Source organism: Monodelphis domestica, chromosome 5 (genome assembly GCF_027887165.1).
Source record: "Monodelphis domestica isolate mMonDom1 chromosome 5, mMonDom1.pri, whole genome shotgun sequence".
Taxonomy (NCBI): Eukaryota; Metazoa; Chordata; class Mammalia; order Didelphimorphia; family Didelphidae; genus Monodelphis; species Monodelphis domestica.
The window spans coordinates 123,528,606-123,554,654 of NC_077231.1; positions in this window are offsets into that span (position 1 = coordinate 123,528,606).

Here is a 26,049-nt window from a genome sequence, read left to right on the forward strand (position 1 = left end):
GATTTGGGCTATGATATTCCAAAAAATAAAGGATCTAGGATTATGATATATATTATATATAATATTACATATTATATATAATATATATAATGCTCAACTGAGTATGGAAACCTAGCTTACACAATAGAGAAATAAAGATAAGGGGATAAGAGACATAGGAAGATAATAAAAAGGAGAGCATATAAAAGGAAGCAGTAGTCAGAAGTAAAACAGAATATTGAAGAGGGACACTATAAAAAGAGATGGAAAGGGGGTAGAAGGAAAACCAGAAGAAAATATGATAAAGGGAAATACATAATAATTATAACTATAAATGTAGATGGGATGATATCACCCATAAAACAGAAGGAGACAGCAGAATCCAACAATATGTTATTTATAAGAAATATACCTGAAACAGAAAGACATGCATAGCATTAATACCTGGAGCAGAATCTATTACGCTTTAGCCTCAGTAAAAAAGGCAGGGGGTAGAAATCATGATTTCAGACAAAGCAAAAGTAAAAATAGACATAATTAGAAGAGATAATCAGGGAAACGACATTTTGCTAAAAGATAACATAGACAATGAAGTAGTATAAAAAATTTACAGCAAGTTCCTCTGATAAAGGTTTCATTTCTAAAATAAAGAAAGAACTCAGTCAAGTTGATAAAAAATAAGAGCTATTCCTCAATTGATTAATGGTCAAAGGATAGGAACAGGCAGTATTTAGAAGAAGAAATCAAAGTTATCTACAGTCATATTTTTAAATGATGTAAATTCATTATTGATTAGAGGAATACAACTTAAAACAACTTTAAGAAACCACCTCACATCCATCAGAAATGATTAATGCTGGAGGATATGAAGGAAAATAGATGCACTAATAACCTGTTAGTAGATTGTGAACTGGTCCAATCATTTTGAAGAAGAATTTAGAACTCTGACCAAAGAGCTTTAAGATTCTACATATCCTTTGACCCAGCAATGCTATTACAAGGTTTGTACCCCAAAGAGATCAAAGAAAAAGAAAAGGATTTACCTCTCTATATAAAAATATTTATAAAGCAACTCTCTTTATATAAAGGCAAAGAATTGGAAATTGAGAGAATGCTTGTCAATTAAGGAATGACTGAACAAGTTGTGGCATAGGATTGTCATAGAGTACTATTTTGCTATAAGAAACAGTAAGAAATAGGGGGTCAGAAAGAAAAACAAAATAGGAAGACCTAATAAAGGGTAATATGGGAGAATAACTGAGAAGTCATTGTGTATAGAGTAATAGCAATGTTGCAATAATGATAAACTGTGAAAGACTTAGCAAATGATCAATAAAGATCCCAAACGATTCCAAAGTATTAATGATGAAAAAATGTTCCAGAAAAGAACTGATAAACACTGAAAACAAATTGAAGTATACTTTTTCTCACTTTATTTTTTTTTGCCTTTTCGTGATATGATGAATATGGAAATATGTTTTGCCTTATTTCACACCTGTAACTGTCATGATTTTGCTTAGTTTCTCAGTGGGTAGGGGAGGGGTGATATGGAAGAAGATAATTTGGAATTCAAATTATGAAAAGAAAAATGTTTAAAATAAATAAATGCATTTTTAAAGAACAAATTTGTGTTCTAACTTGCTTTTAATATCTACATCTCTCTGGTAAGTCATATGTTTGCTGAACATATGTTCAGCTCTTAGGTGCTCTATGAGCTCAGGGATATCAATTTTCCTCTAAGTACTGCTTTGGCTGCATCCCATAAGGTTTGAAAGGATGTCTCGCTGTTGTAATTTTCTTCAACGAAATTATTAATTGTTTCTATGATTTCTTCTCTAACTATCCAATTTTGGAGTATCATGTTATTTAATTTCCAATTAATTTTTGATTTGGGTCTCCGTGTACCCTTGCCTCTTAAAACTTATTCTCTTAGTCTCTTAGTCTGTCTCTTAGTGTGTTAGCCGCTAAGTCATGTGTGATCCATATAGGAGCCCCCTTATATCTGAAGCTCCTCTTTTTGGCTTCTTGTAGGATTTTCTCCTTTTCTTGGAAGCTCTTGAATTTGGCAATTACATTCCTGGGGGTTGTCTTTTAGGGATTTAGTATAGAAGGTGTTCTATGAACCCTTTCTATTTCTATTTTGCCCCCTTGCTCCAGAACGTGGGGGCAATTTTCTTTTATAATCTCCTGTAGAATAATATCAAGTTTATTGTTTATCTCTGGTTTTTCTGGGAGACCGATAATTCGGAGGTTGTCTCTTCTCTCTCTGTTTTCCAGATCAGTGACCTTCTCAGTGAGATATTTTATGTTTTCTTCTAATTCATTAATTTTTTGGGTTTGCTTTATTGATTCTTGCTGTTTTATGATCTCATTTTCTTCGAGTTGCTTAATTCTGGTCATTAGGGACTGGTTTTGCTTTTCAGCTTTGTCTGCCCTTCTATTGGATGCTTCGAGCTCTTTTTCCAATTGAGCAGTCTTATCTGTCAGACTGCTGATCTCTTTCTCCCATTTTTATTTCCAGGTTTCCATCTTTTGGGTAAGCTCCAGTTTGAGATCTTCCAGAGCTTGTTGATAGTTTCCATTTGGGGAGGCATGTTCTGATTTTTTTTGGATTTCCTCCTCATTCTCTTCTTTTCCTTAGGTACTTCCACCATAAAAGTTTTCAATAGTCACCTTTTCCCCTTTCTTCCTGGAGGCTTGATTTTGGGCCATGTGAGCCATCCCTTTGGTGGTTTTATTCCCCTTTCCCTTTTGGTCTGGGGTCTGGGTGGTATGGGCAGGTTTTCTGTGAATTTAGGTTGCCTCAGACTAGTTCTTCCCAGTCTCCATCATTTCTTAGAGAGCTGGACCCCTGATCACAGCCACACTGCCCAGGTGTTCAGCTCCACCCACATAATCAGTGCTTGGTCTGCCCCTGGTGTTTAGCTCCGCCAAGATGTTCAGCGCAACCACCCCAAGTACAGCTCTGCTGACCCCCATGCTCAGCGCCGGGTTCTCCCGTGAAACCACCCTGAGACGTTTTTTCCTGGCAGTCCCCAGATCCCAAGGACCCTGGAGTGCCCCCCTAGACAGAGACATTCCCCACTCATGCGCTGTCCCAGTGAGCGCTCAGGTAGCTCACTCTGGTTTGGTGGGGGAAGTGGGGGTAGGGAAGGGAGGCTCAGTTCACGTTTCTGTGCAAGCTTTTCCTCCTTCTTATTATAGTGTGGAAATGTTCAAACCCCAAGTACCTTTGCCTCTGTAGGGTACTGGGAAGTCCTGTTCCGCCAAAGGTGATTTTTGTGCTCCTTTGATGTAGTCTATTTCGTTCGGTGCCGGGGAAAGGAAGTGTGTGGTGTCTAGATTGCAGCCATGATAACATAAATCACTCTTTTAAATAATTCTGAGTGAAATACTTTTCCATTGTTTTCATAAATGCAGAGAGGTCTCAAAGACATGTAGATAGGGTTTCCTAAAAGGAATGAAGAATTTAGTATTGATCACTTGAAACTTCTTGTCTCTCTTCTCTGTCAGTTTTCAAACTCTTTGTATCCATCTCCGCTAATAACTTGATTCCAAATATGGTCTCTCTTGGTTGCAATGTCTTTTAATGGATGAGTAACTCTGCTGTAATATGCCATGGTCAATGGTCATGAGAAATAAGAGAACTATCTTCCAACCCCTCCTGTCCTTTGGTAGAAGAATAAGAGGAAAGGCAGAGTAAATACTTCTCAAGAATTTAATTACTCCATTAGTGGGTCTCCTCTATATTTCTAGGACCATTGCTCCTTGAAACTACTTTCTCAGAACTGACAAACTTGCTTTTTTTTTACCAATAGTTAGGGGAGTGACTGACTTTGGCCAGCCCACTTCTCTAATATTGTCAGATATCACTTTAATGTAGAAGAAATAGAGAATAGACACATATTAGTATTGCTTTTAACCCATTTAGTCCTTGATTCTATTACTTCTGTAATTTATTAACTTGAATGGGGTAGGAAAAAATAGATAAAAAAGAGTATCTTGACAAATTCTCCTCCAATACATATATAAATGTATCATACTCTATATTTTTGTTGCTGACTCATTTCTGGAATTCCCCCTCATGCCTCTCCCCTGAGACCTTCTTTATATCCTAGCATATTGTTTACCTTTATTACACCTAAGTACTCTATATGGCAGAAGTTATTAACTGTGCATGTGCGTGTGTGTGTTGGACTCCTTTGACATACTGGTAAAGCCTGTGTGATCCTTTTATTTTTCACAACAATGCTTTTAAATGAAGAAAACAAATAAAATACATAGGATTTTAAAGGAAACCAGTTACATTATAAAGAGCTATCAAAATTTTATTTAGAAGTTCAGAGATGTCAGGTTAAGAACCTCTGGTCTAGAGTATTTAAATTGGGACATAGAAAATTATCCTTCTTTTTAAAACTTTTTTGATTAGTTTTACAAAAGAGTAGGCAAAAATATTCTTATGATTCCTTGTTAGGTATGCTTCATCCCTGGCCAGGAACCAGACATTCCTAAAGTGTAAACTGTAGTTGAGAAATCAAATACCAATCACAGATACCATCTTAATCAATTAAATACTTCCCTATCTTACTTTTCTTTTGTGGCACCTTTGCCTTTGTTGGACAATAGTGATGAAATGTCTTCAAATTTTCTTGTATAAAGCAAGGCTTTCTAGATTCTTCTATCATTTGTGCCTCTGTGAATCACAAGGCATGAGTTGTATGCATCCACTTAGACAAGTCTTCATAGGTTTTCTGTTATGTCTTAGATATATGTCTCAAGAGGACAGCAGCTCCTTCTATTGTTATGAGCTTAACAAATAACTGCTTCAAAAACCCTCAGTGGAATTACCAACTGAAACTATTTGTCTCTTTCTTTTCTGACCCTTATTCTATAATCTTACACCTGATAGCTCCTGTGGGTACACATAATCATTTCTTAGAATAAAAACAGCTGTTTCTTTAGCACATTCAGTTCCCTTTTCTTTTGGAAGAGTTTCATCTTTGTTCCTTAGCTCCAAATGTTCAGTCATCCTTCCTTTTATTCTTCTTCTGGGCAGCATTCTTATATTTGAAGTCAAGTCACTTAAGGGCAAGTCACTTGGTGGGTCTCAGTTTCTTCAACTCTTAAATGGAGATAATAATAGCACCTACCTCAGACTTATGAAAATAAAATAAGATTTTGTAATATATATGCATATATATCTTTGTAAACTTAGAGTGCTATATAAATATTAGCTATTATCTTTCAAATGAGAGTGCTACTGGCTCATATTTCCTCAGTCTAGAAGTAGCTTGGATCTCATGCTTCTTATTTATATAATGAAGGTTTCCATCAAATATTTTGTGAGAGTTGGTCTGCGATTTAGATAGCCCTGGGGTTTAGGAGCAGCATTTGAAAGATTTGATATATAAAGAATAACCTTCAGAAATAATATACCTAGAGATATGAGGGTTACATTTTTACAATGCCTCCTCTTTCCATTCCACTCCCAAAAGATTGTAGGACTTACAGACTAGTATTTTTTTTTGCAATTGTGTGCTTACAGCTACCAGTCCCTATCCTTTGGGTTTAGTTTGTTATAAAAAAGTCACAGCCCTAAGGGACATGGATAGGCAGTTCTCAGATAAAGAAATCAAAACTATTAACAAGCACATGAAGAAGTGTTCTAAATCTCTTATAATCAGAGAGATGCAAATAAAAACAACTCTGAGGTATCACCTCACACCTAGCAGATTGGCTAACATAACAGCAAAGGAAAGTAATGAATGCTGGAGGGGATGTGGCAAAGTAGGGACATTAATTCATTGCTGGTGGAGTTGTGAACTGATCCAACCATTCTGGAGGGCAATTTGGAACTATGCCCAAAGGGCGACAAAAGAATATCTACCCTTTGATCCAGCCATAGCACTGCTGGGTCTGTACCCCAAAGAGATAATGGACAAAAGACTTGTACAAAACTATTCATAGCTGCGCTCTTTGTGGTGACCCAAAACTGGAAAACCAGGGGATGCCCATCAATTGGGGAATGGCTGAATAAACTGTGGTATATGTTGGTGATGGAGTACTATTGTGCTAAAAGTAATAATAAAGTGGAGGAGTTCCATGGAGACTGGAACAACCTCCAGGAAGTGATGCAGAGCGAGAGGAGCAGAACCAGGAGAACATTGTACACAGAGACTAATACACTGTGGTATAATCGAACGTAATGGACTTCTCCATAAATGGTGGTGTAATGTCCCGGAACAATTTGCAGGGATCCAGGAGAAAAAAACACCATTCATAAGCAAAGGATAAACTATGGGAGTGGAAACACCGAGGAAAAGCAACTGCCTGAATACAGAGGTTGAGGGGACACGACAGAGGAGAGACTCTAAATGAACACTCTAATGCAAATACTATCAACAAAGCAATGGGTTCAAATCAAGAAAACATCTAATGCCCAGTGGACTTACGCGTCGGCTATGGGGGGGTGGGGGGAGGAAAAGAAAATGATCTATGTCTTTAACGAATACTGCTTGGAAATGATCAAATAAAATATATTAAAAAAAAAGAAGTCACAGCCCTTAATTAAAAGGTCTATAAATGAAAAATTTAAGTTCCATACATGTAAATGTATACATACATATTTTTATGCAAAGCACTGTGATAATCTCTATTCTCTTTTGGGGGTGAAGATGAGTAAACTTAAGAAAGCCAGCTACCATTGGTGTCTATAATACTGTTCCTCTCACTTTCTTCTTAACTTTTGCAGTCTGAATTCTGACATTTTCATGCAATAGAAACTGTTCCATTATTTCTTTGGAATCCCAGTTCCCCATAGTGCTTGACATATACTAAGTGCTTAATAAATATCTGTAGTCTAAGCACTAAGGATACAAATGGAAAAACAAGACAATCTCTGTTTTCAAGAACCTCACATTCTAATTAGAGGAGATGATAGTTATTTTGGCTACAGGTTGATTTTGGCTGCAACTGAAATGGTAAAGGTCCCATGTGTACAAAATAGTGGTAGTCTCTCGTTGACCGAGAATGACAATTGTCTTTGTGCATTTTCATCTATTGATGTACCCTCATGTGGCTTTGAAGTCCAAAGACTGAGGCACAAAGTTTGTGGCACATGGGGCATGGGACCCAAGTTGTTACAGGAGGTGCGGTTGTGTCTTGGAGTCGGTGTTCATGTGCAGCAGCAAGATGTCAACGTTGTTCATCTTCAAAGGTGGTGGCGGCATGGTTAATGTGGGTTCGCCAGCTGCTTCTGTCAGAGGCAGCGAGTTCTAGCTGCTTTGGTGTAATGCCAGCCCACTTCAAGTTTGACTTTAGCTGATCCTTGAATCTTTTCGTTGATAGACCTTGTTTCCTGAGTCCAGCTGACAGTTCACCATAGAATACCTGTCTTGGTATTCACTGTGAGTCCATGCAGATGATGTGTCCAGACCATCGTAGCTGGGTTTTGAGGACCATTACTTCAATGCTGGTGGAGTTGGCTCTGTCGAAGATTTCCTGATTGGTGATTAGGTCCTGCCATTGGATCCTCATGATTGACCAGAGGGAGCGATGGTGGAATTGCTCTAACTGCTTCATGTGCTTCCGGTACAGTGTCCATGTCTCGCAACCGTACAGGAGTGAGCTGAGGACCACTGAGTTATACACTTTGAGCTTTGTCACAGTGCTTACACCACTGTGTTGGAGGACTTTGCAGCGCAGCCACCCGAGTGCCTGGCTGGCCTTTTGGATCCTGGCATTGATCTCATGGTCTAGGGACCCGTCGTTGGCGATGGTGCTGCCCAGGTACTTGAAAGTGTTGACGTTAGAAAGCTGCATGTTGTCGATTGTAATGTACGGCTGGTTAGTTGGCCTCCCTGGTGCAGGTTGGAACAGCACCTCTGTTTTGCTGAGGCTGATAGTCAGGCCAAACAGTTTTGTTGCAGTAGAGAACCTGTCCACAATGATTTGAAGGTGATTTTCTTGGTGGGCCATGAGATCACAGTCATCTGAGAAGAGAGCTTCCAGGATGAGTCTCTCTGTTGTCTTTGTTTTTGCAGCCAGGCAGCGAAGGTCGAATAGTGAGCCATCCAGTCGGTATTTGATGTAGAGGCCCAGGTCTAGATCCATCACAGCATGTCATAATACTTGGGTGAAGTATAGGTTGAATAGTACCAGAGTGAGGACACAGCCTTGTTGACACATGCCATTGGAGATGTTGAAGAGATCAGAAGTCTCTCCACCAGATAGGACTTCCCCTGTCATGTCGACATGATAGAGCTGGATCAGTTTGATGAATTTTGCTGGGCAACCAAGCTTGCTGAGGATCACCCACAATGCGTCCCTGTTCACTGTGTCGAAGGCCTTTGTTAGGTCTATGAAGACAATGTAGAGACTTAGGTTCTGCTCAAGGCATTTTTCCTGCATTTGCCTCACCATGAAGACCATGCTGATGGTGCTGTGATCTGGTCAGAAGCCACATTGTGATTCAGGCAGGTTCTGCTCTGAAACAGATGACAGGAGTCTGTTGACACAGGCAAGGATCTTTCCAGCAGTGAAGAGTAGTGAGATGCCTCTGTAGTTGTCACAGGCTGCTCATGAGCCTTTGTTCTTGTATAGGGCTACGATGGAGGCATCTCTGAGTTCTGGGAGCATGTCTTCCTCTTTCCATATGCTGGTCAGAACTATGTGGAATGCCTGGAGCGCCTTTCTATTTAAGGCCTTGTACACCTCGGTTGGGACCCCATCTTTACCGGGTGCCTTGCCTGCACTCATTTGTTTAATGGCTTTTTGGACTTCCTCTATTGAAGGAGGGACGTCAAGTTGTTCAATGGAGTGGTTTTGGGGGATCTAGTCAAGGGTGCTTTGGTCTACTGAAGAGGGTCAGTTGAGAAGCTGACTGAAGTATTCTTTCCACCTGTTACTGATGCCTTTTTTATCTTTTATGAGAGTGTCACCATCAGAGGATAGCAAGGGAGTGGTGGTGGGTTTTAATGGCCCATAGACAGTCTTGAGGGCACTGAAAAATTGTTTGTAGTTTTTCATATCAACAAAACTCTGGATTTCTTCTGCCTTTTTTTCCCACCATTGGTCTTGCATCTTCCTGATCTCAGGAGTATGAGATCAGGAATATGAAGACCAATGATGATGTGTGCAAGAACAAAGCAGATAACACATCTTACATGTTATTTCCACTACTAAAGTCAAACTGCTTTCTGATGTTGAACCATTTGACAGTATCAAGTATTTGGAAGCAAGAACTTTCTTTGAGGTCTTCAGAAGTTGTGCCTGCCTAGTAGGTTGAGGTCAAAGCATCTGAGGAAGCAGTATCCAGCTCCAATGGTCACAAGGATTGCTCCCCTGCATTGTTATGGGGAAAAGAGCTATTTAGAAGCAGGGTCTCTGATGTAGGAGGAACTATTATTTATGGTGCTTTTGTACTCAGGGTCTTGGGATGTCTCCATCAGGGTCTGAGGGTAAGTAATGACAATGATCCCCCCATTCCATACTGCTTCCCTTTTCTCCCTCTGGGTGCCCTACTGCCTTGATTATGCTGGTAGTTTGTCCACAGTTGGTGTTAATGATGGTGGGGAGGCTGTAGTTCTTTTCAATGGGGGTTGTTTCCCTGGATGATGGTTTTGTAGGGTTAGTGATCTGTGGATCTCTGCTGTTTCCAGGGTCTTTATGCTGTGACTGGTGTTTGGTCTTGATGGTTAAGGGGATTATGAGGCTATTCTCCATAAGAACTTATGGACAAAGCATTAGTCACTATTTACAGTTGATTCACAATGTCATTAAGTTTACTACATGTCCACAAAACTTTTCCATGAAATAATGCTCAATATCTTCTACTTAGCAAGCCCTCACTGTCTACTGAGTTGAATTGGGACCTATTTTCACTAACTTCCTGTGTCCTACTTAGCTATATTTCTATGATAGAAATATAAATTTGAAGCCAAATCAGTTTCCATTGGGAAGGGATCCTGGTATGACAGAAAGAAGTAAGCTTGGAGTAAAATGCGAGTCCTTGATTCAGTACTAGTTAATGAATTGGACTTCATGACCATAGTTTCCACAGCAGTAAATTCAAAGAAGCTATTAACATCACAACCCCTCATCTCATTATATTGTACTTTGTAGATATTTTGTATTAACTCATATGAATATGTATTGTTTTGTCTGATAGAATGTAAGCTCCTTGAGAATAGAGATTGTTTTATTTTTATTTAGATCCCCTTTAATTAATTCCCTATCTGGCACATAGTAGGGACCTAATAAATGCTCATTCATTGAATATTAGTTGGTCTCACAGAAATGCTCTATCACACTGCTTTGCAGGTATCCTCAGTCCAAGAATTTCAATCTTCACTCTAGAATCTTGTTAATATCATGAAAGCCACATCCAGCTTTCTTTCCATTTTTGCATTAAAATTTACTTTGATTGTTTTGACTTGCCTTATTATCAAAACTATGTTGTCTTCAAATTTTCTTTCTCCTTCAGTTTGATGTTCTTTGTCCTCCTTATTATTCCTTTTTGTTCAAGTCTCCATTTTTTTCACCTCCTTCTTCTTAAAAGCATCTCCCAGGGAGGCTGAATCTCGGGCTCAATATATATATATATATATATATATATATATATATATATATATATATATATATATATATGTTATATAACAAAATTTCAAATTGTTTTTGACTGCCTTGATGCTGAGCCAGTGTAAATCTTGAAATCTCTCAGACTTGTGAATGTTAAAAAATTTCCATATTGAGGATTCCTCCATTGGAACAAATTCCCTACTGGAAAACATTCCCCATTTTGATGTGAGAACTCGCCAGGATCAGAAATGGGAGGACCTCTACTCCACCCGTACTTAAGACTGCTTTAGGGGAGAAAACTCCTTGCTATGGGAGGACCTCTACTCCACCCTTACTTAAGACTGCTTTTGGGGAGAAAACTCCTTGCTAAACAATGAAAGTACTTGGACCCATTCTTATAATAAGGCAAAGAGTTCTTTGAGGCATGCCTGTTTTTTAGAATTGATACAATGGGATAATAGGTACCTAAAAGGGTCGGGCAAGTTTTCTCTTAATGAGATTAGTCGACTCAGCTGTGTTTTCTCTGGTTCAGACTTACTGAGGAGATTAGTCGACTTAGCAGGAATTCATATGGGCTGTCCTGTTAGAAAACATCTATGGTGATTGGTAGATGGAAGAACTTAGGGGAGGTGACATAGGAAAAAAACCCCTATATAAGAAAAGGTATCTCTTGAGCAAGGCATCCTTGGAGGCTTGGAGAGGCTTGGAGATCCCTGGAGATAGATTCCTTGGAGATAGATCCTTAGAGATAGATCCTTTTGGAGGAGGCTTTTGAAGGCTTTGAAGGAGATTCTTTTGGAGATTGCTTGAGAAGGAGCTCTTGGAGGAATTCTCTAAGGAGGTCTCTCAAGAGAGGCTGACTCTGGCTGGAACTCCCTCTGGGGAGACTCTGTCCCTCTGAATCCCTTACATGGACAATCTTATGGTGAGTGATAACTGACTGGTTTCTCTCTTAAGGCTTAGGCCTGAGTTGGCCAGGCCTGCCCTGGGCCGACCTATTCTTTTCTCATTAATTCCTTTTCTCTCTCCTTCTCTTTTTCTTTTAATTCCTAATTGTATTATTAATTAAATTCTCTATAAAACCCACTTGACTTGGGCATATTCATAATTTGGGAATATAATCCCTGGTGACCACCTTATATTTGATTTAAAAACCAAGATACCGTAGTGAAACATATTTTCTGCGGTCAAATTTACTCACCCTCTCTTATATCTATCACAATTTAAGCATCCCACTATTTTAACTGATATACCAGTCAACCAGTCAAATTTTTAAATGGGAGGAATAGGAATAGTATCCTCCTCCTAAGTTTTTACATGTTCCATAACTATTTCTGGTGTCCCAATAGAGCAAAATAACCACATAGGATCCTATAAAAACCAAATATAATATTTGTGGACAATATTTTTATTAAATATATGTTAATAACATGACTTTATAAAATCTATTATCCTCTTTAACAATCCCAGTCCTGAAGTCTCAGTGTAAAAAGTTAGTATTTCATATAATAGTAAACATTGACTTTATTTTTCAAGTAAATACTCAGCTGTTATCCTTTACTACTGAGGGCTGGAGAAAGGGTAAAAAGTTAAAGTGGCAGACATTGTTGTGGCATACAACACTTACCTCCCACCTCAGGTTGTGAGGATAAAAGGAGATGATATTGTAAATCTCTTAGCACAGTGGTCCTACACAGTAGATGCTTACTAAATGCTTGTTCCCTCCTCTAGCTCCACCCTGTAGTTTCTTTCTGAAATTGAGAAACAAGTTTCTGGACTGAAGCTTTTAAAGATACTGGTTTGGATGTTTGGGGGAAGGAAAAGAAGCCTGGATCTAGTGAAGGAAAGAAACTTACAAACATCTGATTTTGAGATAATTTAGTTAATAAATTTGAGATAACAGTAACAATCTTATGCTGATTTAAGAAGTGGGGAGGGGAGCTGAGATTTGGAGATGGATGCTTATTACTAGAATCTATCTCTCTATTAAATTAGTCCATCAATAAACATTTATTAAGCCCCTACTATGTGCCAGGAATTGTGTCAAATTCTGAGGATACAAAAAGAGGCTGAATAATTATAACTACAACAGCAATAATAAATAACATTTATATAACATTTATTCAGTGATATACACTGTGCTAATTTTTTATAGTCATCTGATCCCCACAACAATCCTGGGAGATAGATGACATTCTCCTCATTTAACAGATAAAGAAACTGAGGAAAATGGAAATTAAGTGGATTGCCTATGGTCACAAAGCTTGGTCTAAGGCTGGATTTGAATAAAGTTCTTCAGATCACAGGCTCTATCCAGGGTGCCACTTAGCTGTCAGATACATTTTCTACCATGGGAGAGCTCACAATTTAATGGGAGAGTCAATAAGCAAACAAATGTATACAATTTCATTTGATTTGATACATATTCATTAAGTGCTTCCTACATGCCAGGTACAATGCTGAACTCTGGGGATATAAAAAGAGACAAAAGACACTCCCTACCCTGAAAGAGTTTACAGTCTGATGAGGGGAGACAACAAGTAAACAAATATGTATATACAAGCTATATATAGGATAAGTAGGAAATAATTAAGAGAAGAAAGCATTGAAATTAATAAGATGAGGAAAAGACTTTCTGTAAAAGAGGAGATTTTAGTTGAACTCAAATAGAAGCCAGTGGGTGGAAAGGGGAGGGAGAGCATTCCAGGCATTGAAAACATCTGGAGAAAATGCCCAGAGCTAAGTTAGTATCTTGCTTGTGGAACATCAAGAAAGCTAGTGTCACTGGATTGAAGAGTGGGGTGGGGATAAAGTATTAAAAAAACTAGAAAGGTTGGAGAGGGCTAGGTTGTGAAGGGATTTGAATGCCAAAAAGATTTTGTATTTGAACCTAGAACCAATAAGGAGCCACAGGAGTTAATTGAGTAATTGGATGATATGATCAGATATGAACTGTAGGAGAATCCCTTTATTGGCTGAAGGTAGGACAGCTTGGAGTGGGAGAGACACTTGAGGTAGGCTGACCTCTAAATGAGTTATTGCAGTAGAGTGCAGGTGTGAAGATACCATCACTGCAGAGGTGATGGTATCAGAGGAGAGAAGGGGACACATTTGAAAGATATTGCAAAGATGAAATTAGATTGATGTGGAGATAAGAGATAGTGAACAATTGAAGAACATACATAGGTAGTGAGCCTGAGAGACTGGGAAGATAGTGTTGTCATTTACAAAAATAGGGAAGGCAGTAGGTAAGAAGGATTTAGAAGGAAAGATAAATCCATTTTTGAATATGTTGAATTTAAGATGTTTACTGAACACCTAGTTTGAGATTCAGAAAGGCAGTTCCAGATGTGAGATTGTGGATTCATTGAGAAGTTAGGACAGAATAGTTAGATATGAGTACTGCTAGTATAGGGATTCATGGACATTGATGAGATCAACAATTGAGGTAGCCTAAAAGAAGAGAAGCTTGTGCAATAACACTATTAGAAGGTGTAATCTGGATGTGGGTCTGGCAAAGAAGAATAAGAAGGAGTAATCAGATATATAGAAAAAGAACTAAGAGAGAGTGGTGTCTCTAAAACATAGAAAAGAGAGATTGGAGAAGGAAATAATGAATAACTGTATCATAGATTTCAGACAGATCAAGGAGAATGAGGAAAGGGGAAAGGCTATTAGAATTGACAATTAAGAGATCATCATTAACTTGGGAGAGAGTTCAAATCATGTATGTGGCCCTAGTGTATGTGTATGTAGGAAGCATTATCTTAGGTGTTTCAGGAAAGCCTTTTGATAGGGGGCTGTGTGTCTCCCAGTGGATAGAATGTTGAGCCTGGAGTCAGAAAGACCTGAGTTCAAATCTAGCCTCAGATACTTATTATCTATAAGACTCTGGATAAATCACTTTGCCTCACTTTTGTAAACTGTAATAACAATAGCACCTACTTTTTTGTGAGGATGAAATGGGATATAATTACAAAGTGCTTAGGACAGTAACTGGCACATAGTAAGTGTTATATACATGTTAGCTTTTAATATATACAAAACATGCAGATCATAATTATACATTTATCAGGAAGTTATGTTTACTATCACTAGAGGTACCCCAGCCAAAAGAGGGCCTGTATATAGTAAAGACAGTTTCATGTATTAGAGAACTTGACTAGATGATATCTGAGATTGCTTATGCCTTTTAAACACTATAATTTCATTATTCTAATAAGAAAAAATAGTCTTTGACAAAGTAGAAAGTGAAAAAAATTGTGGGGTGGGAATGAGGATATAGAGGGTCTCTTTATCTTTTTAATTGGTTCATAAGCATTTCCCTTTTCAGGAAAAAGAAGTCTAGTGGGAAAATACCAATGAAATACCCCAGCTAGAGAAAGCAAAGCAACGATATGAGAACATTCTGTATTCATGCTTCATTTGAGATTTACAACACAGGTCCATTGAAGGAGTGTCAGAAGAAGAGTAAAAGTTCCCATCTCATGTCTCCACTAATTTAATATTTCATTACCAGTGGTGATTGAATTTCATGTCCTCATGCCTCAACTGTCTGAATATGGGCCTCTTTCCAAAGCTCTATGACTCTGTCAGTGAGTACAGAGTTCCATTTGCAAGATGGTCTTGAAGGTCTGGAACAGATTCTCCAGATTACTATTAAAATTTTCATCAAAACTACACTCCATGAGTTGGGCCCATTCCAGATTTCCCCTTCTCTGGTCTCCCATGTCAGCTGGTTTGATTAACAAATTCTAAGGGAGTTGGGGCCAAGAAGAGAAGGTGTTCATCTGGAATGAAGTTGAGCATGTTCAAGGGAACGATAAAGAACAGGGAGCAGGAAAGCAGAACCAGGAAATAATCATGTACTCTGACTGTGCTGATATAAAAAGAGAGTATACATATATACATACACACACAAGTATGAGGATAAAGGAACAGAAAGAACAGTGAAAAGAAAGAAAATTTTAGTTTTAAACATGTTTGATTTTGCTATTTGTAACATGTTTGTAAGAAGTTACTTATTACAAAAAAACAAAATGGAAAACAGGAAGCATTACTTTCCAGAAGGACTCATGGGGACCACAAGGATTGTGGCCTTCAAAGTGTCCTGGTTTTGCTCAAAACATCTGGGATTGTGAGCTTATCAACTTGGTTTCCTTCCTTTCTGCTTGAAAGGTTTTTTTTCTTTTTTAAGTTATATGTTTTTCCCTCTGTCAGAATGATATTTAAAACCCAAATAGGGAGAAGGATTAAACTAAGAATGGTTTCTTTGGAGAAAGAGTAAGGTCAACAAGAGGAGATGGATTGTTTTCCCCCACTTCATGTTTATTCAATTCTCCTTAAATCCAGTTCCATTTTGGCCTTTTGTCAAATAGGTAAGAAGAGTTGAAAAGGTAACAGGGCTGAGATATAGGATAGGTGATGAGTTATTATCACCTAAAATAACTCTTGTCTAGGGTTATTTCAATTCATGAATGGTATCCAATTCATATTATTCACTCCCCTCTCCTAGAAGTTTGGTTCAATTTGAAGCTGTCACCATTCTAAACATAGTTTTCTCTTATGGCTGCCAAAGTTTGGTCAGTATTGCCTTGGACTAAAATCATTACATTGTAGGCTCTTTGAGGGCAGGGATTGTCTTTGGTTTCTTTTTGCATCTAACACCATATCTGGCACATAGTAGACACTTAATAAATTCTTATTAATTGTTTAAATTTTCATATCTGATTAGGTACTTAAGTCATATCAAGTCAGTTTTTGAATCATTATTAATTTTAATATTTTCACCTTCTTTCAATTAGTGCAGAGTTAGAAAATGACTTCATTTACTTGCTAAATTGTTTGAAATGAGGAGGTATTGTATAACAGAATGAATGAAACTCCTTTGACTGTATGTCTAGTGAGCCCCTTCCTTGTAAGTAATAATACATTCCAAGGACTTCCATACAAGTTCATAGTAATTTTTAGCCAAGGTTTTTTTAATGAATTTGTCTGTGCCAAAACAACAATGACCATTATGTCATGACTCTTAAAACTATTTGCTGCTTTATGTCTGATCAATGTTCATTTGGAAAGTATTTTCTTTGGATTTGACAGTTTGAAAAGGTTGATGAAGATCAGCCCCCAAGACTTACTCCCAGGACTGATGGGAAAAGGAGGAATGTTGTTGGGATAGAGAATTTCAAAGTGATGGATTTGGAGTCTAGAGGGAAACCATGAAGTCCTGGATGGCAGCAATGGGGAGAGACAATAGAATCTTAGATACTCAGAGGAAGAAAATACCTCAAAAACCATTCAGTGCATCCCATCCTCCCTATAAGGATAAAAATCTTCTCTAAAACTTTCCTGATGAATAGAAATGCATCCTATGAAGATATGATGTACCAAGAAGACCACTGGAAGAACAAAGGACATGGATTACAATTCTGACTCTTTAACTGATGACATATTTATTTGACCTGAAGCAAATCATAATCTCTCAAGACTAATTTCTCATTTGTAAAGGAAATGGTATTGGATCAGATATCTCTAAGTACTCTCTTCTCATTTTAAATACTTAAATCCTGCTTCTAATCATGACAAATTCATTGGATCATATGGTAGCCCATTACAGTGTTAGGTATCTTTAATTGTTAGAAAATTCTTTATTTTTAGTGAAAACCTTTCTCCTTATGAGCTTTCCTCATTTATCCTAGTCCTCATTCTACATCATATAACTTAAGTAAGACTAGCCTTCTTACATGTAATTAGTGTTAAATTAATCAGTGATGTCACAAGGCATTGTTGCTTGGTAACATACTCAAGAAATTATGCCTAGCAGTTTTGCACCATGGAATTTATCTAGCCAATTAGAACTTGTCTGAATTTTCTTTTACTACTGCCCATTCTATTGCTTTTATTTTTATTTTTGCTTATTTTCTTCAAATATCCTACCATTCTTTTCCTTTACCTTCTTCCCCAACCCTGATGCCACTGACTAGATGTGGTCAGTACCAGTTAACTCATTGCCATTTTCCCTCTAATAGTGATGGTTATCTGCTGTTTAACTTGTTCTCCTTATTCGGTGTACTTCAAAGATATGTAATTTACTTGTGTTTCACTAATAGGCTACAGCCCTTCCATACCTAAGTAATCAGTCTTCTTTCCAGTCCTGCCTTAAAGTGATAAATCTCTGAATTTAGCTAGTCTTTCCCTTAGATGATAGATGCACATTGCATGATTAGGCTTGTACTTCAAGCTTTTAAAACCTGGTAAAAGAAGCCAGAACTTGGACTTTGTTGGTATAGCTATTAAGAATCCAAGGTCACTTCTTTGCCATAATAAGATATGGTAAAACAAAATATATTAGAAAGGTAGATAGCAGTGCCTTAAATGTTGTAATAAATGAAAGTAACATTATTAAATGTAATATTAATAAAATGTTGTGGTCACCATTATAAAATTAACTCTCAAGTTAGGAGTCTGTTAGTAGCTCTTAATAATGTAATTTATTTTAATAAAAATGGATATATAGGGGAAAAAAAGAAATGTAAGAAGGGGACAGAAAATCTCACCTATCTAGAAAAATACCCTAAGCCAAAATCCAAAGCCCACTGTAAAGATCAAAAGTAGGAATTCAACAAAAGTGAGGAGGGCAGTTGAATAAAAACAGTTTAATTTTGAAAGAAGTACAAATAGAAAATAGAAAAGAAGAAAAAGATGATTATTCTTATATGCTATAACTATACCTAAAATGCTATCTATTCCTAATACTATCTAAAATTTTGAATAACTACCTCTAACTGTCTTGTGAGGATAGTTTCTTCTTGTCTGGCAAACACCAGGCCTACTCTAACCTACTCTATCTATAAATGATTCACAAACTACCTAACTCCCTAAATAATAGACAACCACCACCCACTCACTCCTTCAATTAGTTTTCTATAAGCCACCCAACTCTCAGTAGCCAACTGCCTTTCTCCCTTGCCTCTGTGACAGATCTCCTGCTCTCTCAAAATCCAGAGGCAAAAGCCTCCAACTGTTAGCCTCCTTCCTTTTCTCTGACCTGGTCTCCCTGGTAATGGAATCTTCAGCTCTAGCTCACTGACTCCTGTCAGTTTTTTTTTTTCATTTTAAACATTATTTTATTTGGTCATTTTCATACATTATTCATTGGAAACAGATAATTTCCTTTTCCTCTCCCTCCCCCCCTTCCCTAGCTGATTCGCATTTCATCTGGGTATCACATGTGTCCTTGCTCTGAACCCATTTCCTTGTTGTTGGTATTTGCATTAGGGTGCTCATTTAGCATCTCTCCTCAATCATGTCCCCTCAACCTCTGTAGTCAAGCAGTTGCTTTCCTCTGTATTTTTACTCCCTCAGTTTGTCCTCTGCTTGAGCATAGTTTTTTTTTTCCTTTCTTTCTCATAGATCACCGCAGATTGTTCAGGGACATTGTAGAGCCATTAATGGAGAAGTCCATTACGTTCTCTTGTACCACAATGTGTCAGTCTCTGTGTACAATGTTCTCCTGGTTCTGCTCCTCTCGCTCTGCATCACTTCCTGGAGGTTGTTCCAGTCTCCATGGAATTCCTCCACTTTATTATTCCTTTTAGCACAATAGTATTCCATCACCAACATATACCACAATTTCTTCAGCCATTCCCCAATTGAAGGGCATCCCCTCGTTTTCCAATTTTTGGCCACCACAAAGAGTGCAGCTATGAATATTTTTGTACAAGTCTTTTTCCTTATTATCTCTTTGGGGTACAAACCCAGCAGTGCTATGGCTGGATCAAAGGGCAGACAGTCTTTTATCGCCCTTTCAGCATAGTTCCAAATTGCCCTTCAGAATGGAGGTTGGATCAATTCACAACTCCACCAGCAATGCATTAATGTCCCTACTTTGCCACATCCCCTCCAGCATTCATTACTTTCCTTTGATGTCATGTTGACCAATCTGCTAGGTGTGAGGTGATACCTCAGAGTTGTTTTGATTTGCATCTCTCTGATTATAAGAGATTTAGAACACTTTTTCATGTGCTTATTAATAGTTTTGATTTTTTTAACTGAAAATTGCCTATTCATGTCCCTTGCCCATTTATCAATTGGAGAATGGCTTGATTTTTTGTACAACTGGTTTAGCTCTTTATATATTTGAGTAATTAGACCTTTGTCAGAGGTTTTTGTTATGAAGATTGTTTCCCAATTTGTTGCTTTCCTTCTAATTTTAGTTACATTGGTTTTGTTTGAACAAAAATTTTTTAATTTGATATAGTCAAAATTATTTCTTTTGCATTTTGTGACTCTTTCTAAGTCTTGCTTGGTTTTAAAATCTTTCCCTTCCCAAAGGTCTGACATGTATACTATTTTGTGTTCACCTAATTTACTTATAGTTTCTTTCTTTATATTTAAGTCATTCACCCATTCTGAGTTTATCTTGGTCTAGGGTGTGTTATATTTAAAATAGTTGTATGCCATAAACTGTAATAATTAAAATAGTTGGAGACATAAACTGTGGCAGTTAAAAGAGTTGGAGTCATAAACTGTAGTGAGCAAAATACTTGAAGATATAAATTGTGATAAATATAAGAGTGGGTGAATAAATTTATGACTGCAGAAAATATGTTTTATTATACTGTCTTGGTTTTAAATCAAATATAAGGTGGTCACCAGGGAAATATTCCCAATTATGAATATACCCAAGTCAACTGGATTTATAGAAAATTTAATTAATAATACAATGAGGAATTAAAGAAAAGAGAGAAAGAGAGAAAAAGGAAATAAGTATGAAGGCCCTTAAGCCAACATGGCCTAGACCTGAGTCTTAGGAGAGAGAGATCAGTCAGTCAATCTTTTATCACTCACCACAAGGTCTGTCTAAGCAAGGATTCTAGTGACAGAGTCTCCTCAGAGAGAGTTCCAGCCAGAGTCCTCCTCAAAGAGCCTTACAGCCAGAGACTGTTTCAAAGGGCCTCTCTCAAGAGCCTCCAGAGGGACAGAGTCCCCTCAGAGGAGCTCCAGGAGACCTCCTTAGAAATTGTCCTCCAAGAGCTTCCCTTCTCCAGAGCCTCTCCTCAAGTGATCCTCCAAAAGGATTCTTCCAAAAGGATCTCTTTCAAGTGATTCTGCTTTTTCTTATATAGGGGGTTTTCTCCTATGTCACCTCCCCTAAGTCCTTACATCTACCAATCACAGTAGACATTTTCTAAAGGACAGCCCATTACTGCTGGGTCAATCAGTCCCTTTAGTAAGTTTGAATCAGAAAAAACACTGCTGGGTTTACTAATCCCTTTAGTATATTTGAACCAGAAAAACTTCTGAATAAGTTTTCACCTCTTTGCTCCTGGCAAGTTTACAAGTTGCCTGACCTTTAATAGGTACTTAGCACCCCTTTGTATTACTTCTAAAAATAGGCATGGCTTAAAGAACTTTTTGCCTCACTATAAGTATGGGCCCAAGTACCCTCATTGTTTAGCAAGAAGTTTTTTCCCCTAAAGTAGTCCTTAAGTATGAGTGGAGTAGAGGTCTTCCCATTTCTAATCTAAATAGAGTTCTCACATCCGAATGTGGAATTTTCCCAGTAGGGAATTGTTCCAATTGAGAATTCCCCGATGGGGAAATTTTTAACATTCACAAGTCTGAGAAATTTCAAGATTTACAGGTGTGAGGTGTTGATCCAAACCCAATCTCTCCCACACTGTCTTCCAATTTTCCCAGCAGTTTTTACCAAATAGTGGATTTTTGTCCCAAAAGCTGGGGTCTTTGGGTTTGTCATAGACTGTCTTGCTGAGGTCATTTACTCCAAGTCTATTCCACTGATCCTCCTTTCTGTCTCTTAGCCAGTACCAAATTGTTTTGATGACCGCTGCTGTGTAATATAGTTTGAGATCTGGGACTTCAAGGCCAACTTCCTTTGTATTTTTTTTTTCATTATTTCCCTGGATATCCTTGATCCTTTATTCTTCCAAATGAACTTTGTTATGGTTTTCTCTAATTCACTAAAATAGTTTTTTGGTAGTTCAATGGGTATGGCACTAAATAGATAGATAAGTTTGGGTAGAATGGTCATTTTTATTATGTTAACTCATCCCACCCATGAGCAATCAATGTTTTCCCAATTGTTTAGATCTAGTTTTAATTGTGTGGAAAGTGTTTTGTAGTTGTGTTCATATAGTTCCTGTGTTTGTCTCGGCAGATAGATTCCTAAGTATTTTATATTGTCTAGGCTGATTTTAATGGAATTTCTCTTTCTAATTCTTGCTGCTAAACTGGGTTGGAGATAAATAGAAATGCTAATGACTTATGTGGGTTTATTTTGTATCCTGCAACTTTGCCAAAGTTGTTGATTATTTCGATTAGCTTTTTGGTTGATTCCCTAGGATTCTTTAAGTAAATCATCATATCATCCACAAAGAGTGACAGCTTGGTCTCCTCATTGCCAATTTTAATACCTTCAATTTCTATTTCTTTTTCTTCTCTAATTGATACTGCTAGTGTTTCTAATACAATATTAAATAATAGAGGTGATAATGGGCATCCTTGTTTGACTCCTGATCTTATTGGGAAGGCTTTGAGTTTTTCCCCATTGCAGATGATGTTTGCTAATGGTTTTAGGTATATACTGTTTATTATTTTTAGGAAAGGCCCTTCTATTCCTATACTTTCTAGTGTTTTCAATAGGAATGGGTGTTGTATTTTTATCAAAGGCTTTTTCTGCATCTATTGAGATAATCATGTGATTTTTGTCAGTTTGCTTGTTTATATGGTCAATTATGTGGATGGTTTTCCTAATATTGAACCATCCTTGCATTCCTGGTATGAATCCTACCTGATTGTAGTCAATAATCCTTGTGATGACTTGCTGGAGTCTTTTTGCTAGTATACTATTTAAGATTTTTGCATCTACATTCATTAGGGAGATTGGCCTATAGTTTTCTTTCTCTGTTTTTAACCTGCCTGGCTTTGGGATCAGTACCATGTTTGTATCATAAAAAGAATTTGGTAGAACCCCTTCTTGGTTTATCCTGTCAAATAGTTTGTATAGGATTGGGATTAGCTGTTCTTTGAATGTTTGATAGAATTCATTTGTGAATCCTTCTGGACCTGGGGATTTTTTCTTAGGGAGTTCTTTGATGGCTTGTTCAATTTCTTTTTCTGTTATGGGGTTGTTTAGGTAATTTATTTCTTCTTCTTTTAGTCTAGGCAATTTATATTTTTGTAAGAACTCATACATATCACTTAGATTGCCATATTTTTGCCATATAATTGGGCATAGTAGTTTTTAATGATTGCCTTGATTTCCTCTTCATTAGAGGTGAGATCTCCCTTTACATCTTGGATACTGTCAATTCGGTTTTTTTCTTTCCTTTTTTTAATTAGACTGACTACTACTTTGTCAATTTTATTTGTTTTTTCAAAGTACTAGCTTCTGGTCTTATTTATTACATCAATAGTTCTTTGACTTTCAATTTTATTAATTTCTCCTTTGATTTTTAGGATTTCTAATTTAGTCTTCATCTGAGGATTTTTAACATGTTCACTTTCTAGTTTTTTTTTTAATTTTGCATCCTCAGACCTCTGCCATTCTTAATTTGTTTATATATGTTTATATATGTTTATATATGAACTCAAGGATATAAATTTCCCCCTGAGTACTGCTTTGGCTGCATCCCATAGGTTTTGAAAGGATGTCTCACCATTGTAATTTTCTTCAATGAAGTTATTAATTGTTTCTATGATTTGTTCTTTAACTAGCTGGTTTTGGAGAATCATATTGTTTAATTTCCAATTAATTTTTGATTTATCTATCCATGTACCCTTACTAATTATTATTTTTATTGCACTGTGGTCTGAGGAGGTTGCATTTATTATTTCTGCCCTTTTGCACTTGTTTGCAATGTTTTTGTGCCCTAGTACATGGTCAATTTTTTGTGAATGTACCATGTACTGCTAAGAAGAAGGTATATTCCTTTTTGTCCCTATTTATTTTTCTTCATATGTCTACTAACTCTAATTTTTCTAAGATTTCATTTGCTTCTCTCACCTTTCTTATTTATTTTTTTGATTTGATTTATCTAGTTCAGATAGAGGAAGGTTCAGATCTCCCACTAGTATAGTTTTTCTATCTATTTCATCCTTGAGCTCCTCTAGTTTCTCCCTTAAAAATGTGGATGTTCTGCCATTTGGTGCATACATATTGAGTACAGATATTTCCTTGTTGTCTATACTGCCTTTTATCAGGATGTAATTACCTTCCCTATCTCTTTTATCTAGATTTATTTTTACTTTGGCTTTGTCCGGTTTCATGATTGCTACTCCTGTCTTCTTTTTATCATTTGATGCCCAAAAGATTTGGCTCCATCCTCTTACTTTCACCCTATGTGTATCTACCTTCCTCATGTGTGTTTCTTGCAGACAGCATATGGTAGGGTTTGGATTCTAATCCACTCTGCTATTTGCTTGCATTTTATGGGTGAGTACATTCCATTCACATTCAGAGTTATGATTACTAGCTGTGTATTTCCCAGCATTTTGATTTGTACTCCTGGTTCTGCCTTTTCTTCTTTCACTATTTCCTTCTATACCAATGTTTGTTTATAGTCAGTCCCCCTAGTTCCCCCCCCTTATTTTACTTCCCTTTCTACCCCTCTCCCTTCTTATTTGCTCCCTTATTTTCCCCTGTAGTCTTTTCAAAATTTCCCCACCCTCTCCCTCCCTTGTACTGCTTTCCTCCCCACCAGTCCATTTTTTACCCTTCTACTTCCCTATAGGGCGCAGATCTATTCTCTTCCCCAATGGATTGGATTGTTCTTCCCTCTTTGGGTCAGTTTCAAAGTACATAAGAGTTGAGTATTTCCTATCTCCAACCTCTTTATCCTCCCAGTGTATCGATGTTCTCCCCCCTCCCGCCACGAGCTTCTTTGTGACATATAAATTTACCCCCATTTGTTTCTTTTCCCATTTCTTTTAGTCATAACCTCTTTTTTTTAGCTCTAGTCATGTATATATATATACATATACATGTATATGTATTTATGCATGCACATATCTATATACCTATTTATGTCTTGTCCTTTCATCCTATACAGTTTGTCACTGTTCCCTCTGAGTGTAATTCTTCTAGCTGCTCAGGTGATAGCAACAGTTTTTAAGAGTTACCAATGACCTCTTTTCTTATTGGGATACATATCATTTTAACTTATTGAGTCTCTTAAAAAATGTTTGTTGTTGTTTTGTTTGTTTTTCCCCCTCTTTTTTAATTACCTTTTGATAATTCTCTTGAGTTCTGTGGTTGGACATTGAATTTTCTGTTCAGGTCTGGTCTTTTATTTGTGAATGCTTGGAACTCTTCTGTTGTGTTGAATGACCATACTTTCCCCTATAAGAATATAGTCAGTTTTGATGGGTATTTTATTCTTGGTTATAGATCTAGTTCTCTTGTTTTCCGGAATATCGTATTCCATGCCTTTCGGTCTTTCAGTGTGGATACAGTCAGATCCTGTGTTAACCTCACCGTGTTTCCATGGTATCTGAATGGCTTCTTCTTGGCAGCTTGTAATATCTTTTCTTTCATCTGATTGTTTTTGAATTTGGCTATAACATTTCTTGGTGTTGTCAGTTGGAGATTAAATACAAGGGGTGATCTGTGGATTCTTTCAATCTCCACTTTCCCCTCTTGTTCTAGGATCTCGGGACAGTTTTCCTGGATAATTTCCTCTTGTATTATGTCCAGGATTTTTCTTTTGTCGTGGTATTCTGGTAGTTCAATTATTCTTAAGTTGTGTCTTCTTTAATGATTTTCTAAATCATCTTTTTTTGAAGTAATTTCTGAAACCATTTTCTTAAATTCATTTTCTAAGGTAAATAATCTGCTCCATCTTTCTTTTCAAAGCCTATTTTCCAAAAACTATAATCTTTATAGAACCCCTTCATACACTTGTCAAGATTTCCATGTTTATGAACGTTCATAAGTTGCTTTCATTTATTATTTTCTTACAACCAATTGCAAAATCTTGCATCAGATGGCATTTGGTTTTTGGGGTTTGGCCCAATGAGGTAAGGATATATATTAGAAAAACTTTAAAGGCTTTGAAATGCAAATTTAATAGCCTTCATGATCATAGTCTTAGAACTGAAAGGAATCTTAGGAGTCACCCAAGGCAATCTTATTTTATGAACTTGAGGAAACTGAGGCACTGAAGTGAGATAACACATATAATGAGTGATAATTACAGAGTTAGAATCCAGGTCCTCTTGTGGAAAAGCCAGCATTGCACTTCATTGATTTTCACAATACTTAATTTTCTCTTCTCAAATAAGATTTTTAAAAACCATTACCTTCCACTTTAGAATCAATACTATGTATTGGTTCTAAGGCAAAAGAGTGGTAAGGGCTAGTCAATGAGAGTTAAGTGATTTATCCAGGGTCATACAACTAGGAAGCATTTGAGGCTAGATTAGAACCCAGGACCTCCTGCCTTGTTGTCTATCCCCTGGGCCACCTATCTG